General features: G+C 32.7%; 1 long non-coding RNA gene across 1 annotated transcript; it reads left to right on the top strand.

The window, feature by feature from the left end:
* Window positions 1-2443: 2443 nt before the first annotated feature.
* LOC122513794 lies at window positions 2444-2875 on the top strand. The gene is made up of 2 exons (XR_006302867.1): window positions 2444-2527; window positions 2674-2875. It is a non-coding gene; the product is annotated as an uncharacterized LOC122513794 (long non-coding RNA).
* Window positions 2876-14897: the final 12022 nt, after the last annotated feature.

Below are 14897 nucleotides of genomic sequence, written 5' to 3'. Positions count from 1 at the left end.
GACATTTTATACAAATATCATACAAATACATATACAGACTCTTTCAGTTTGCTTGATACTTTACTAATACAATCCTATGATTTTCAGATTTGCAAGTATTTGAAGATTTGGAATTACACACCATCAATTAGGCTTTCTTATTGTTTTGTGTATCAAGTACATACATAAAAGAAGAGATTACAAGATTTTAAAATGAATTCAAGCAATTTCTTTGTGGTACTGAAACGTGCAAATACCTAAGCTTTCTTCTATCATAATGGTAAACTTTAATAATTTACATTTTCCATTAGTATATTGTTTATTAATTGTTTGAATAGATTGGTTGTATAATTGTTTAGAGAAATGTACTTTCTTTTTTCATTTACATATACGTGTACATTACGTATTAATTAACAATTATTTTAATGCACTAATGCACTTTTCTTATATTGCAGCTAAATTTCACCCTCGAAGTCATCACTGCGCAGGAGCACTAAAATAATTACTTAAAATAGATAAAAATACGAAAATCATAACGTTATAATCTTAAATTTATCGATTAGATGGATTATTCACTTTATAAACATGCGCAACGTTAGGAAAGTCAGATAAACAACGTTTAATAAAAGTACTTTCATAGAGGACAAGAGCTCATTTCAACGGTGGATTTCGAAGGGAACGATACATAGATCGTATATTCCTAGCTTTTAGACAACAATAGACATTCCTATCGATTATTTAACAATTTTTTAAATATTCTGATACACTCTACTTATATTTCAGATTGTTAAAACACATATGTACTGGTTTAAACATTACATACTTGTTAACATACTTTGAATATAAAATGATTTTAATGTATATTTTTCTGGAAGAAAATCTTATTATGCAAAGTCATCATTGTACAAGGATGTTAAAACAAATGTATATTAGTTTAGACAATTACATAAAAAATGAAGGAATGTTTATATCAAAACGTTGCAATGTGATTAAGTTTTTAGTGTATAACCTCTTTATTTTACTCGTTATTTTTTGAATATTAACAAGGAACGTATACACCTAATAGAAAAATAAATTAGATAAGAATAATTATTAATTGGATTAATAATTAAATAATTATAATAATTCATAAAATTGATATTTAATTATTGTAATAAATAAATTATGTATGTTTTTCTGTTCTGTGTGATAAGGATTATAGTGCATATTGTCTTTATTCTTTTCGTTATTTTTTAAATATTAACAAGATACTTGTACCTTAAATAGAAAAATAGAATAAATTTTTTATTTATTTAATAAATAAATTATCATATCAAGCTTGACTAGAGTGGTCATGAAGAAAGGCGAGTTACGTACGTGTGCGTAAAATACACATTTCTATATGGTAATTGGGAATTTCTGATTGGTCATCTTTTCTTTTGCAATAATTATCAGCCAATCAGGGCTCTTTGATGATCATTCCTCTTCTTTTCGCGGCGTCGGTGCTGGAGATCGGACGGATGCTACGTCGTCTCGTTAATCTCAGGTAATTAAAAAATATTTTCTAACGTAAATAATCTTCCTATATACTAATAGATTCTTCTAGCAAATGACTTCCAAATGATATAATCGAAAGATTACGATAATGTCGAGGATAAAGAATATTTGCGTAGAAAAAATTCCATGTACATTGGTATGCATTTTTCTACGCAATTACATATATATATTTTCTTGTTTAACGGCATAATTTCTATAGATATCGACTTATAATGATCATTTTGATTGTTAGGATTAATAAAGTATATTTTGACAATTTTTATGTTCCTATATCCTATTTTTAACTATTTGATATTTTTCTATAATAGATGGAAAAAATGCAAATCATCAAGCAGCCGTGACGTCATCAGATGACGCTATGTCTTTTTGCGGGTGACTACCCCGTATACAACTACGTGCATGGACTGTACGTCACAGCGGCGATCACTGTGACGTAGGCACCGCCATATTTGAAATCTGTCAGCTGTATATGTTCCAGCGTATTGCATCATCCCTTTTAATTCAGGTAATTGAAAAGTATTTTACACCTTTCTATTATATATCAAACGATAGCTATAAGCAAGATTTGTATACGTGAGTGTTTTCAAAACGAAATATTAAAAAGTTCGTAAGAAATCTGTGAGAATATAACATCGATATATCTCGATATCCCGCCAAATCTCACCAATGTTACTTGACAATATTTCTTCTAATTTCCAGCTTTTTTATGGTATCGATACTTACTACCATCTCTAATGATGCTCTAATTAATTATTTTTCATAATTATGTATTCAAAGATCGTATTTCTTATTAAGTTCGATTCCTGTCACATACACACATACAGGCATATATGCATAAGTATAGGTTAACCGCTGGTACACATACACTCATATTTGATTTTCTTTATGTTATACTAATGTAATCTTTTTTTTCCTTTTTTAGGTTACTGTGCATTAGGAAAGTCCAACAGGAATACGTATACTCAGTCTACTCAGTTGTGTTTACTCTTTTTTTATCTTCATATTCATCGAGGTAAGCGTTATTCTTTTTTAAGCTATATAGAAATGTACAGAAAGAGTGAGAACGAGAGTGAGAGAGAGAGAGAGAGAGAGAGAGAGAGAGAAAGAAAACAAAACATTAACCTACAAGCAACTATGAATGTGTATGTATATTTGTAGGAATTTCTCGAGGTGAAAACAGAAGAAAGACAACCGAAAACAAAACGTAAACAGCCAAGCACCGAACGTTAGACACTTCTACGAGATATACGCAGAGAGATCTCCATTCCCCTTCCGTCCTTCAACGAGTAAAGATCTAACGAACGTGACGTATTAAACTATTTATTGATTTTCTTTATAACGTTATCTAATTACAACATTCGACAACTGCTGATTAGACAAATTTTTATATCTAACATTGATTCTTTATTTAGAATACTTTTATATACAATATATATATATTTTAAAGTGTGCTATGCCTTCAGGAATGATTTCAGGAAATATTGTAATATTTAATTGTATGTAATATAATTTTTAGTATGTTTCAGCTTTTCAGAGTTTTCTTTTATTTTATTTTATTCATCGTCATCCTAAGGGTAGGATACCCATCCTGCAGTCATCAATGAAGACTAAAAGTAAGTATATTTTTCTATCAAACACTTCTATGATAACTTTAATGGATTTTTAATAACGATGATATTAATTGCTCTTTTTCTTTTTCTGTTTCAGAACATCATTGCAATCGAGCGCGTAGGCAATGAGGTACTCGTGTGTTGCATCGATAAAATAAAATATAAAAGAATCGGAAAGTAAAGTCAGTGTTGTACGCCGTATGTAAAGTTTCGTTTGCTCGGTTAAGAAACTCCGTAAGTTTCTTTTATTCGGTTTAAACGTGTGCTCATCGTCATCCTAAGGGTAGGATACCCATCCTGCAGTCATCAATGAAGAATAAATGTAAGTCAATTTTTATGTAAAACATTTTCTCAATAATTATAATAATGTTTTTATATCAATGGTCTATATAATCTTGTTTTTATTTTTGTTTCAGATCATCGTTGGAATAGTATTACAATTTATTAATTAAATTCATTTGGAAATTCGTTTAACACTAGATTTTTTCATTATTTTTTCATTTACTATTTTTTAAAAACTTACAAAAATTGTTTGCATGAAGAAATGGGTAGAGGGGAGGAATTAATATTTACATATAAATCATTATGGTATTACAAGTCAATATATATTTTAAAAAAATAATATTAAAATTTTATATATATGTAGCATATGTAGCAAAGAAATTTGATATGAGTCAAATTGGTTTATTGTTAGTCCATTAATCTAGTGTTAATTGAATTAACTGCATGTAATGCAGTTGTAAAGTCAGTGTTGGTGCATTGTCATCGTCATCGTCATCCTAAGGGTAGGATACCCATCGTGCATTCATCAAAGAATATTCGAAGTGAGTATATTTTTGTATTCAATAATTCCACAAACATTTTAATTGTTTTCAGTAATAGTAATGATATTAATAGTATTGTTTTTTATTTCTGTTTCAGATTGCAATCGTGCGCGAAGCAATATACGGGAGTGTTGCAATCGATTAAATATAATTAAAATCACGGATTAGAAGCACGTTCGTTCGCTTAATTCAATTCGCTCGTGTTACGCGATTGTATTAGAAATTTTTCATATTAAATTGACTGCGAACAAAGCAGTAATTGTAGTAGAATTTGTACGATCAAAGTTGTATTTTTATCTTTAAACAGTCGCACAGACTGTTCGCGTATTAGACTCAGTGCATTAATGTAGACTTAAAGTAAAGTGTGTGTAATTTTTGTACTTGCATTGACTGCGTGCAAAGCAGTCTTTGGAAGCAGTTGTAGACTCAGTGATCGGGCGCATAATAAATTAAAATCAAACGCGAATTAGAATCAGTGTTGTTCGCCGTATAATAAAATTTCGGTTTCGCGATAAGAAACTCATCTATAGTTTCTTATTTTCGTTTATACCGCGTTTTTAGATTCACGCGAGGTGCATCGCCATGGTGCAATTGAATTTCATCCCATTGGAATGCATTGTAAGTATCTATTTTTATTTACATTTTATTCAATTTCTTTTTTATACAATTTTGGATTGTATTGCAGATAATTTATCGTTATGTTCTATTTATGTTACAGATAAGACGATGGATTTTCTTCCTTTTCAATGATATGGAATGGATTCTTCGATGGATCTTCGATGGAACTTCGATGGATTTTCGATGGATCTTCGATGGATCTTCGATGGATCTTCAATGGATCTTCGATGGATCTTCGATGGATCTTCGATGTATCATCTTCAATACCAAATCGAGGAACTCTTCGATCGCCAGACCACAATACTTGCTAGGAAGTAGGAGTGTTTTGGAGCCATCGTAGAACTTCTTACGCAGTGAGTTAAAAAATTTAAAGTCCCTCCGGTGCTCAATCATGTCGAGGATGAAAGGTCCTAATCGGCACGAGCTACTGGTTGTAATTATTTAAATAAATTAGTGACGAGCACATGAGTAATTCTTCTTTTGGAATTACTCGTGAAAATTGTATATTGTATTGTATTGTATTTTATATTTTATTAGTTCAGGATAGGTTTTCTTGCCTCATCGGTTAAATTTACTTAATTAATACTGCAATTAATTTATGCACTTTTCTTTTTATTACGTGTTTTGTTCGTGGTTAGTAGTGATGAAACCGAACATTAATTTACTCGTTTTCGTCCAGAAAAGCATGTAATAAATGTCTTACATGCATTGCTTCGTACTTAGTTTATCTAATCGCGATTAATTTTGATATATCAATACTTCGATATTATAAATAAATGAGCAAGAAGACAAACTCATTCGCGACGGATAGATTCTAGCAGTTAAGTGGTGGCTAAAGCCCAGTTCTTTTATTAGAACAGCCAACTTAATGAAAGGAGTCGTCCGAGGTTTTAAAATATATTAAAAGATATTAAAAGATATTAAAAGTTATTACTTATCAAATAAATTGTAGAGTCCTTAGCCGCTTAGATAAATTTCTATAAAAATGTATTTATGTCTTATATAATATGTGTCTTATATATATGTTTTTAATCACATTTTTTAGATCAGGATTTTCAGCTTCTAATATACTAATCTCCCGTTTCTCCCCCCTATACTTTCTGCGTTCTCATCTATGCCTGTGCCCAGGTGCTACTCGTATAGGTGAGAAACGGTTAGTATAGGTTTAGTTTTAAGATTTTCCCCTATTGGCGGCTGTCATTGTGCTAGTGATTGCACGGTGTACGTTGCACCTGTGTGTGCGTTTAGGTGTGTGCATTGTACATCGTTTCGTGATACGTACTACCGCGTTTATTATTTTTTAAAGTTATTGAATAAAAATAACTTGTAGAGTCACGCGTACGATACGAACTTTTTTTTTTTAACAATCGTTTTGCATAGTAGAGTTACCGCATCTATTTGTGGAAACTTTAATATACTCGTATATTACTAGTATGCACATATACTAGTGTATACTTGTATTTTTGCTGTAGTTTTTTATGCAATAATCACTAGCCTTGGCAGACGATTACAGCATTGGTACGTACTCCCATAAGTTTAGAAAACGCGTTTGAACTAGGGTGTCGGAGGTGCCCCGGGGCATACTTAGTTTTAAGTATTATAACTAGCACTTCGCATTATCGCGATTTAGTATTTGAAATATTTGATATAATTCAGTGTAAAGAATAAATTAAATAAAAATATTGCAAGAAAATGCATTGCATTTATAGTATTATTTTTATTTCAATTCGATTTTATTACTGGATAGTAAAAATGCGATGTGTTATTAGGTCATCGAATATAATTATCTGCTTGGACATACGATTAATTGTGCTCGTGTATATGTCAATGAACTCTAAGTTCATTCATGGTTCACGAATTTTACTGATGAACAATAAACGTCAATTAATTTTTTAATAAGAAATGATTAAAATCATAAAAAGAAACGAATTAATTTGTGTGCGTTTAAAGTAGTATGAAAGATTTTATCTTTCTTGCACGTAGAAATGTCCAATGCAGTTTTCAGGGATGAAGAAAGAAGAGGCTAAATGCCGAAGAGGCTAATGCCGAAGAGGCCCCCACTTAAGTGTGGCTGAAGAGGGCAACTACACAGACTATTCAGTTATTTTCAAAGGTTCAACAGCAAGTTCGAACTTTTTGAGAATAGCTCTCTAGTCATATTTTATATTTTATTATATTACATTCTTGCTCGTCATTAATTTGTAGTTGTAATTGGAGATGATGGACCATTCCATCTCCTTGGGACACCAAATTCGTGTCTACATCGTCAAAAAAGATGCATATGTGTTTAGTTAGAGTCAAAAATATTAAAATTTTCGTATTATTAAATTTTAAAGCCTAAATAACGTTCGGTAAATATTACAGTAATTTCTCTTTTCTTCTTTCGTCTTTAAAATTTTTTACTGTGATCGTATTTTATTAAATTTGCAATTTTTTTTCTCCATATATAATGCAGTTTAAAAGACTTTCATAATAATTAATAGATATTATTTTTTTAGTAACTTAGTATTTTTACTTTTCCTATTTCTTTATTTTTATTTATTTTATGTAAATGTAAAATCACGCGTTTAAATTTAATTTGATTGCAACAACGGTAATTAGAGATTTGATACAAGTAAATAGAGAATTCAATTGAAAAGTGCATCTGCGAATTGGACGATTTATATGTCAGGCTATTCTATCACTTGATTGTATGATTAATATAGTTTTCTTTTTGTTACAGGTGATCATCGTTGGATTTAACATCAAACATTTTTACTTTTTTTCTATTTGAGCATTTTAAATGGTTACCTTTTAAAATATATGTATAAATGCATTTTTGAAGGCACACACATGTAAACACTAAATATAAAATATAATTAATTAAAATTCTACAACAAATATATATATATATTACTTCAAATATTTGTGAAGATGTACCAAGGATTCTATGTAAGATTTTTAATGCATTAACTTATCTTTTTCAGGTCTAATACCTTTATAAATCTGTTGTTTCATCTTTTTAATAATCTATCTAACGATGGATTTCGAAAATAATGGTAAGCGGTAGAGCTAGTTTTTTAGTAACCATAAAATAGGTATTGGTAGTAGTAGCTGTTGTTCTGAAAGTAAGAAATATAATAGTATTAGCACGAAATTCACGCTATGTTTTAGAGCACTTAGACGATTAGTATTTTATTTTCTAGTTGACTTAAATATTTCAATATGTTATCGAGTGGCACCTTTGTAACTGTTCACAAAGCGAAAGTCAATCTCGAGTGTATTTGAGATCTACGTTTGATCAAATTCGTTTGAAAAGCAAGCGTCTCTATCTTCTTGCTCTTTAGATGATTGCACGATTTTTTTAAGAGAGAAAGAAAGAAAGAGAGAATGAAAGAAAGAAAGAAAGTAAAGGAGAGAGAGAAAGAAATTCCATGAGTACCAAGCAACGTTTATTTAAGCACGAGTAACGAACCGTAGACGTATACATAAACATGGAACCGAGAATGGAGCAACGATCTCTCTCCCTGTAATTCCTTCTCTCACGTCATGAAGTTTAATTAAAAAGTACGAAACTAATTTCGAAGAGTCGGATAAGAGCGGGCTGGACTTGCCCACCGTGACGAAAAGGATCTTTTTCTCTGTGAAAGGAATATTCTTCGAATCTTTTCCAATATCAAATCCAGATAGAAAATGATAATAATAATAATAATAATAATAATAATAATAATAATAATAATAATAATAATAATAATAATAATAAAAATAATAAAAATAATAATAATAATAATAATAATAATAATAATAACGAAAATATAGTTTTATCAACATTCTAACGTTATTTAACATTTAATGCAAAATCAGCTAGCAAGGAATATTTCGAATAATAAAGCCAATACGCGCATTGTATTTATACGCTTTGTTGCACTTTATTGCGAATCGATACTAATCGTCTATCTCGGATTGAATGACTGCACACTCTAACGAAATCCTTTCTCTTTCCCTTTACCTATCTCTCTTTCACTCTCTTTCTCTCTTCTCGAATGATAGGTAGATATTCGAGGACTATACAACAAAGGAAGAGACACGGCATAATAACCGCGTTCACACTGACACATTCTCCTATAGTTATAGAAGCAAAGCAATCTGGCAAGCGCATTGTACAAGTCTGTCACGTATGATCGCACGCGTCTGTTACGCGCTGGAAGATGATTTATAGCTGTTGTAAGTGGGTAGTAAGCAATGTTCCTGCTGTGCTACCTCTCTGAATCAATTTCGAATCCGACAATGCGATACGAATACACGGTTTACCCTTCGATGCGGTTTCACGCCGCATGTATTTTCATACCTACTTCCGAGAGCTAAATCCTGACGTTTATATCATTTCGATCAAGTTAAAACAGTTAATTCTCATCCATCGAGTTGAGAGGGACGGGTTGGAGGAGGTTTTATTACTGGAATCGTTCGTAAAATTGTTTTCATCGTAACTTCTGGTCTCAATCGTTATTATTGCGAACAGTTTTTAATCATCGAAATCAAATGGAAAAGGATGGAAAGATCATTGAAATGAATTGCCGGTGCGTCGCATGAGCTACTTTATACGTAAATTCCAAACGATCATTGGCACGGCTTCCCCTATGACTAATGACGATCGGTTAGCGATTAAGTGCATCGTCCATATGCGTCGGAATTATTAGCGCTGCAGCTGATGCTTTGGAGGTAGTATATATTTCTAGTTTATACTCGGTTTAATGACACTCGAAGCGTATATGACCGGTAATAGTGCGTTTCATCTCTATGTCTCTCTTACTCTCTCTCTCCCTGTATTTCTCTTTATCTCTCTGTCTCTGTATAAATACGCTCTGTTAGAAACATCTATGCGATGTAATAATGAGGATAGCTCGTTGTTGTTTAGTATATACAAAGCTAAGCTAGATCTAATTATTATCTTGCGCCTTTTATCTGAATTTTCTTTATTCTACTATTCGATTTCTTCGCGCTACGACGATTCGCAATTTGTGGAAAAGCGTTTTAGAAGCCAGTCAGTCGTCGTCTTCGTCGTCTTCTTCTTGGAAGGCAGGTTAGAGAAAGAGAGAGAGATAGAAAGAGAGAGGAGGGTAAGGGAGGGAATAAGTTTTGTCGGCGTCCAAAACGATAAGATTTTACGTAAGATATTCAGAGCGGAAGAAGCCGCCATTATCGCGATTAAAATAAGGAAAGATGCCAGGTAAGAACAAGAGGAAGCCCGAAAGAGCAAAAAGAGATGGAATGGCGAACTAATTCAAAACGTGATGTGAAACTGCCAACGCCAAGACTTTACGTCAGCAAAGTATGAATTACTTTAATTATGAATACTTTGAACACTCTCGTCTTCTCGGTATCGCTCTCTTTATCTTTCTTTCTCTCTCCTAACTCTTTGAAAGGCAGACTGTGGAAGCAAGGCTCGTGAATTTCAAGGTTTTCTAGGTCATATACAAGATTCTATGGATATCGTCGATATCCATAGTAATGCAAAAGCCATAGTACGAGCTCAAAGAAAGACCAAGCTCCATATCCATATAAAATGGCGTAACGTCCTTTCTCCCGAGAGCATTAACGCGTTTATATTTCTCCTCTCCACCAACTTTTATCCCTTCACCGTCCAACACTCCCCCTCCTTCCCTCCTTCTCCCATTGGCAAACCAGTACTGATAGGAATTCTTTTCAAAGTACCATCGCATCAGCCGGTCCATCGAACGCGTGCAAAATTTACGAAATATCTCGAAAAATTGTGGGTTCGAGTAATAGAAGATTCGTCCGATTATTCGCGTGAATGGTTACTCAACTAGAATGGAAAATGTCAAAAGCTTTTTGATTTTTTTGTTATCTGGTTACACCGATTTCGATCGATCAGTCTTTCTCCCTCTATTTTTATCTTTCTCTCTCCCTCTCTCTCTCTCTCTCTCTCTTTTTTCCAATTTTGATCGACATTAACTACAGATAAAGCGTTAAAAAATAAATAAAAAACAATTTCGTTAACACGACAAGGGGGGACAAGTTTACGGGACATCGCGTTAACTATTTACATTAAAAAGAGACAAAATATTACAATAGGCGGCCGTCTTATCGAATTGTTTAGGATTATGCAATAACGGGGACTAAAAAGGATTATATGACGATCATTTCCGAGAATGGAGACGTTTGTTTGTGTGAGTTTGATGAAACATGTTTTGTTTTATACCATCGTCAGCAAAACCGAGACGACGAGGATTTAATCTGATTCCGACATTTACGACTTACCAGGTAGCTAGTCTCGGTGTGATACGTGCCTTATCGTTCGTTATATCTGTTTCTTTAAAAATATACGTCATTTCTTTGTTTTATGCGACGTATTATTGATTTCCACTATTCTTCATCCTCCCATCCTTACAATAGTCAAAAAGTTCAAAGTCATACGTATCGGGAAAAGAGGTGCGTATCATTCGTTCATATTACGAAAATTCCCATGCTAACATAGGAGAAAATATCGATACCTATCACCATGCCAACGGGCTTGGCCTGGTGACGACGACAGTGTCGAATTACTTCGTACGATGTACCAACCGAAGATATTGAAAACGTGCGCCAAAGCTTAGGAATCTGGTTACAGGAGAAGAAAGAAGAAGAGGAGGAGGAGGAGGAGGAGGAGGAGGAGGAGGAGGAAAAGGATGAGGACGAGGACATATCGAGCTCGTTTCTCGCGCTCTTAGCGCAGCTGCGCTTATTGCGCTCTTCGATTTAAGGAAGAAGAATTATACTTGACCGTCCTCACATTTTGAAGGGACTCGTATACTATCTTACCTCGACCAAAAGCTTTTCCGCAAACGCAATAATCTTCGAAGCGAAGGAGTGCCGTTAAAATCTCTCTCTCCCTTTCTCCCTCACTCTCTTTTTCTCTCTTATTTTACTTCTTCCATCTTCTTCATCATCTTACTCTTTTTTTATATTTTTTTTTTTCAAGGTAGGATATTTAAAGAAAAATTTATAAACGATTCTCCTGCGAATAACGTTTTCAAGTATTACGCTTTCTCTCTCTCTCTCTCTTGTTCGACTTCTTTAGAAATGAATATGGAATATATATTATTTATGTATTATACGTAGATGTATATTTAATAGATACATATATATGTATAAATATCTTGGAAAATATTAAACGAAATACATTAATTAATTTTTCTCAAAGTCGTTAGGAAACAACATAAGGTAGATAATGCCAAACGACGAGGTAAGGTTTTACCTCGTATTGTACGTCGTAATAAAGTTCTTGGCAAATTGAGATGGACTGTGCGTAATCCGTAGTTACTGTCCGTACCTATTTATTTCCGCATAAACTTCATTTCATTATAACTTCTCCTCTGAACTTTTTGCTTTCTTACCCTATAAGAAGGTATTGCGCTAATGTAAAAAGAAAAAAGAATGGAGCTGGATAAAGATGAAGAAGAAGAAGAAGAGGAAGAGAGAAAGCGTGAGGGAGAGGGAGAGGGAAAGAAAGAAAGATTCTTTCATGATATATTTCTAGCTGTGAGCACGTTCTCACAGTTGAGAATGTTAAGACTTGGTCTTTACTATTCCTTGTGTTCATTCGTTTGTCTGTCTGCTAGCAGTTTTTGTTATTCGAATACCTTCTGAACGCAAGCAACCCTTTAAACAAGATCGTATATTCGAGAAGTGCGTGAAAAAAATGTAATTTTTATTTCATTATTGATAAATATTTTTAATTAGAGTTTTTATTTCATAATTTTAATTACAATTTCTATTTCTTTTCAATCAGATATTAGAGTTTATTCGTGTTAAAGTATCTTGATGTATATAACATTCGTTTAAATAATTAAATAGATTTATTTTATTTCTTGAGAGAACTTTGAGATTTCGAAATTTTGTTATATATTTCAATTAAATATTTTTCTGTTTCCTTCATAAAAATATCGTAAAAGTTTTATTCAAACATATAACCATTTTCACGTACAAAGCAGGGAATAGTATAGATAGAGAAATGAACAAAATGCATCTGGCAGCACGTTCCATACACGTGCATTTCTACTAACTTTTATTTATTTGTGTTTTGTTAAAAGTATTATCACATAACTAATTTTTCTTTTTTATGTTTCAAGTAAATATCGTTGGATTAAACAAGAACTATATTGACCGTTCGTTTTTCATATACTAGAGCGCTTTAATGGCTCCTTTTTATTATATAAATATTGTAATCATTATAAATTATTATTAGCGACTTTAACAAGCAGCTCTACTTTTATTATGCATTTATTCGTTTTCAAAATAACTATTTGCGAGATCATTCTCTTTTATTATTTTATTTTATTAATTATAATCGTACTTTTAATTTCAAATAATATTTATTAAATTAAATTACTGCAGTAGTAAACTAAGTCAATGATTACAGTGATACTAAAAAAGAAATTAAATTGATAATCGTTGTTAATAATGCTTTTTTCAGGTGTATTTCATACATAATAGAATTATATTCTTATGTTTTATTGCTAATGAAAATTGGTTTAATATTATTTTATGATAAAGAATGTTAGCGAGTTTCAACTAAATTTAGTTATTTATTTTTAAATTAATTTTTAAAGCACGTTTGGGTGTACGGTACTTAATGTGCTTTTATACAAATGGTCGCATTTTTAAAGTCATATAAATTTTTAAATTAAGATTCTTTTAAATCATTATTTTTAAGATTAAGACTTAATGCACTCAACAAAATTAATATAAAAAGTATTTAGTATATAGTTATTATGAAATACAATTTGTACATTTTACAAATGCACAAATTATATTTTTAAGAAAACAGAAATAAATAAATAAAATATGTAATTAAATTTTCTCGAAACAAATGCGATAAAATTCACATACCATTTGTACATTTTGCATTAATCGAATTCTTATATTTTGGAAGTTTCCTCTCAACTCTCGTTTCAACTTACTTCTCATCGATTCAGCATACAGTATTATCGGCAACCGGAGTAGTCAATTTTGTACGATTTAAAAAACGAGGTTGTATAAAATATAACTTGAGTATATTTTAGTTCACCATAAAGATTGATTTACTTTCATGAAAATATTCTGACAAAAATATTGAAATAGACCGAAGATATCTTTTGGATGATCCAATTATCATACTCATATCGGATTAATTCGAATGTTAGTGAAGAATATATCGATAGGTCTCTCGTTTGAAATCCCATGTAACGTGGCACGTGACATCCCACTATTATGGTCCGTTACTACTGTCACTTGTCCGCTCGCATGGCTACGTCACCGCGATCGAAGTATGCAAGTGACATCGATAGTAACGGAACATACATTGTCAAGCAAGCAAGCAAGCAGGCAAGCAAGCAAGCAAACAAGCACGCAAAAAATTTAAAAGGAGCATTGATTTCATCAGTAATTAATTAAACTTAATCAGAGTCATGGAATAGATAATAAACCTCAATTAACGAGTATAGAAACTCTCTTAGGATATTTTGGTGTTTCTTTAATAAAAGAATAAAAAAAAAACCACAAAAATACAAAAATAAAAAGCTCTCGATCATCGAAACTCGACGTTTTGGTGTAAGAGAAAAAAGAAAGAAAGAGAGAGAGAGAGAGGAGGCAAACTCTTTAATTACAAAACGCAGGCAACACTTTATCGTAGTCTCGCGGTGCGATGCATAGCCCGCACGGATTTTTCCGCAGAATGTGGCAGGAACAATAAAAGCCGATAAAAAAACGGGCATCGCTTTGAAGAGGACGGACGAGGGTAGGTTTGCAGAAAGAGGAGGTGGGGGTGGGTAGGGAGTTAGTGAGGAGTGAAAGGGAGTGATAGTAGTCGCGCTGGTGTTCGATATACGGCGTACAGGTAGATGCAGTGTGGGTATTTGTGTGAGTGTGTTGCACGTTGTACACGTGTCACAGGCTGAGTATAGAGCCACTAGGCGCTACTTTGTCGTCCTGCCGATCGATAGTCCGTACGAGCGTTAACGCGATAACCCGTTGCTCAGTTCGACGCGAATGACATCCCGAGAGCTACCTAGCTACCGAGATTCCGCTTATAATGAGTTTGGGAACCACCCGCGAAACGGACTTTCAGCTTTCTCCCTCATCCTCGTCCTCATCCTCATCCTCATCCTCATTCTCAAACTGATCCTCGTCCTTGCTACTTCGTTGACCAGCCCAATCTCCTACACTGAGGCAAACTTTTGCGACCTTACCGACTCATAATACTTGCCAATTAATTAACCAAGCTTCTCTCTTATCTTACATCAGTATCTATCCGGTTTTAAATTAAATTTATAAGCCTTTCGTATTAAACGTTTTATAATTGACGACGAGAGAT

Source organism: Polistes fuscatus, unplaced genomic scaffold, assembly GCF_010416935.1.
Source record: "Polistes fuscatus isolate 324 unplaced genomic scaffold, CU_Pfus_HIC Scaffold13, whole genome shotgun sequence".
In the NCBI taxonomy this organism is placed as follows: Eukaryota; Metazoa; Arthropoda; class Insecta; order Hymenoptera; family Vespidae; genus Polistes; species Polistes fuscatus.
This window is presented reverse-complemented; position numbering and strand designations above follow the sequence as displayed.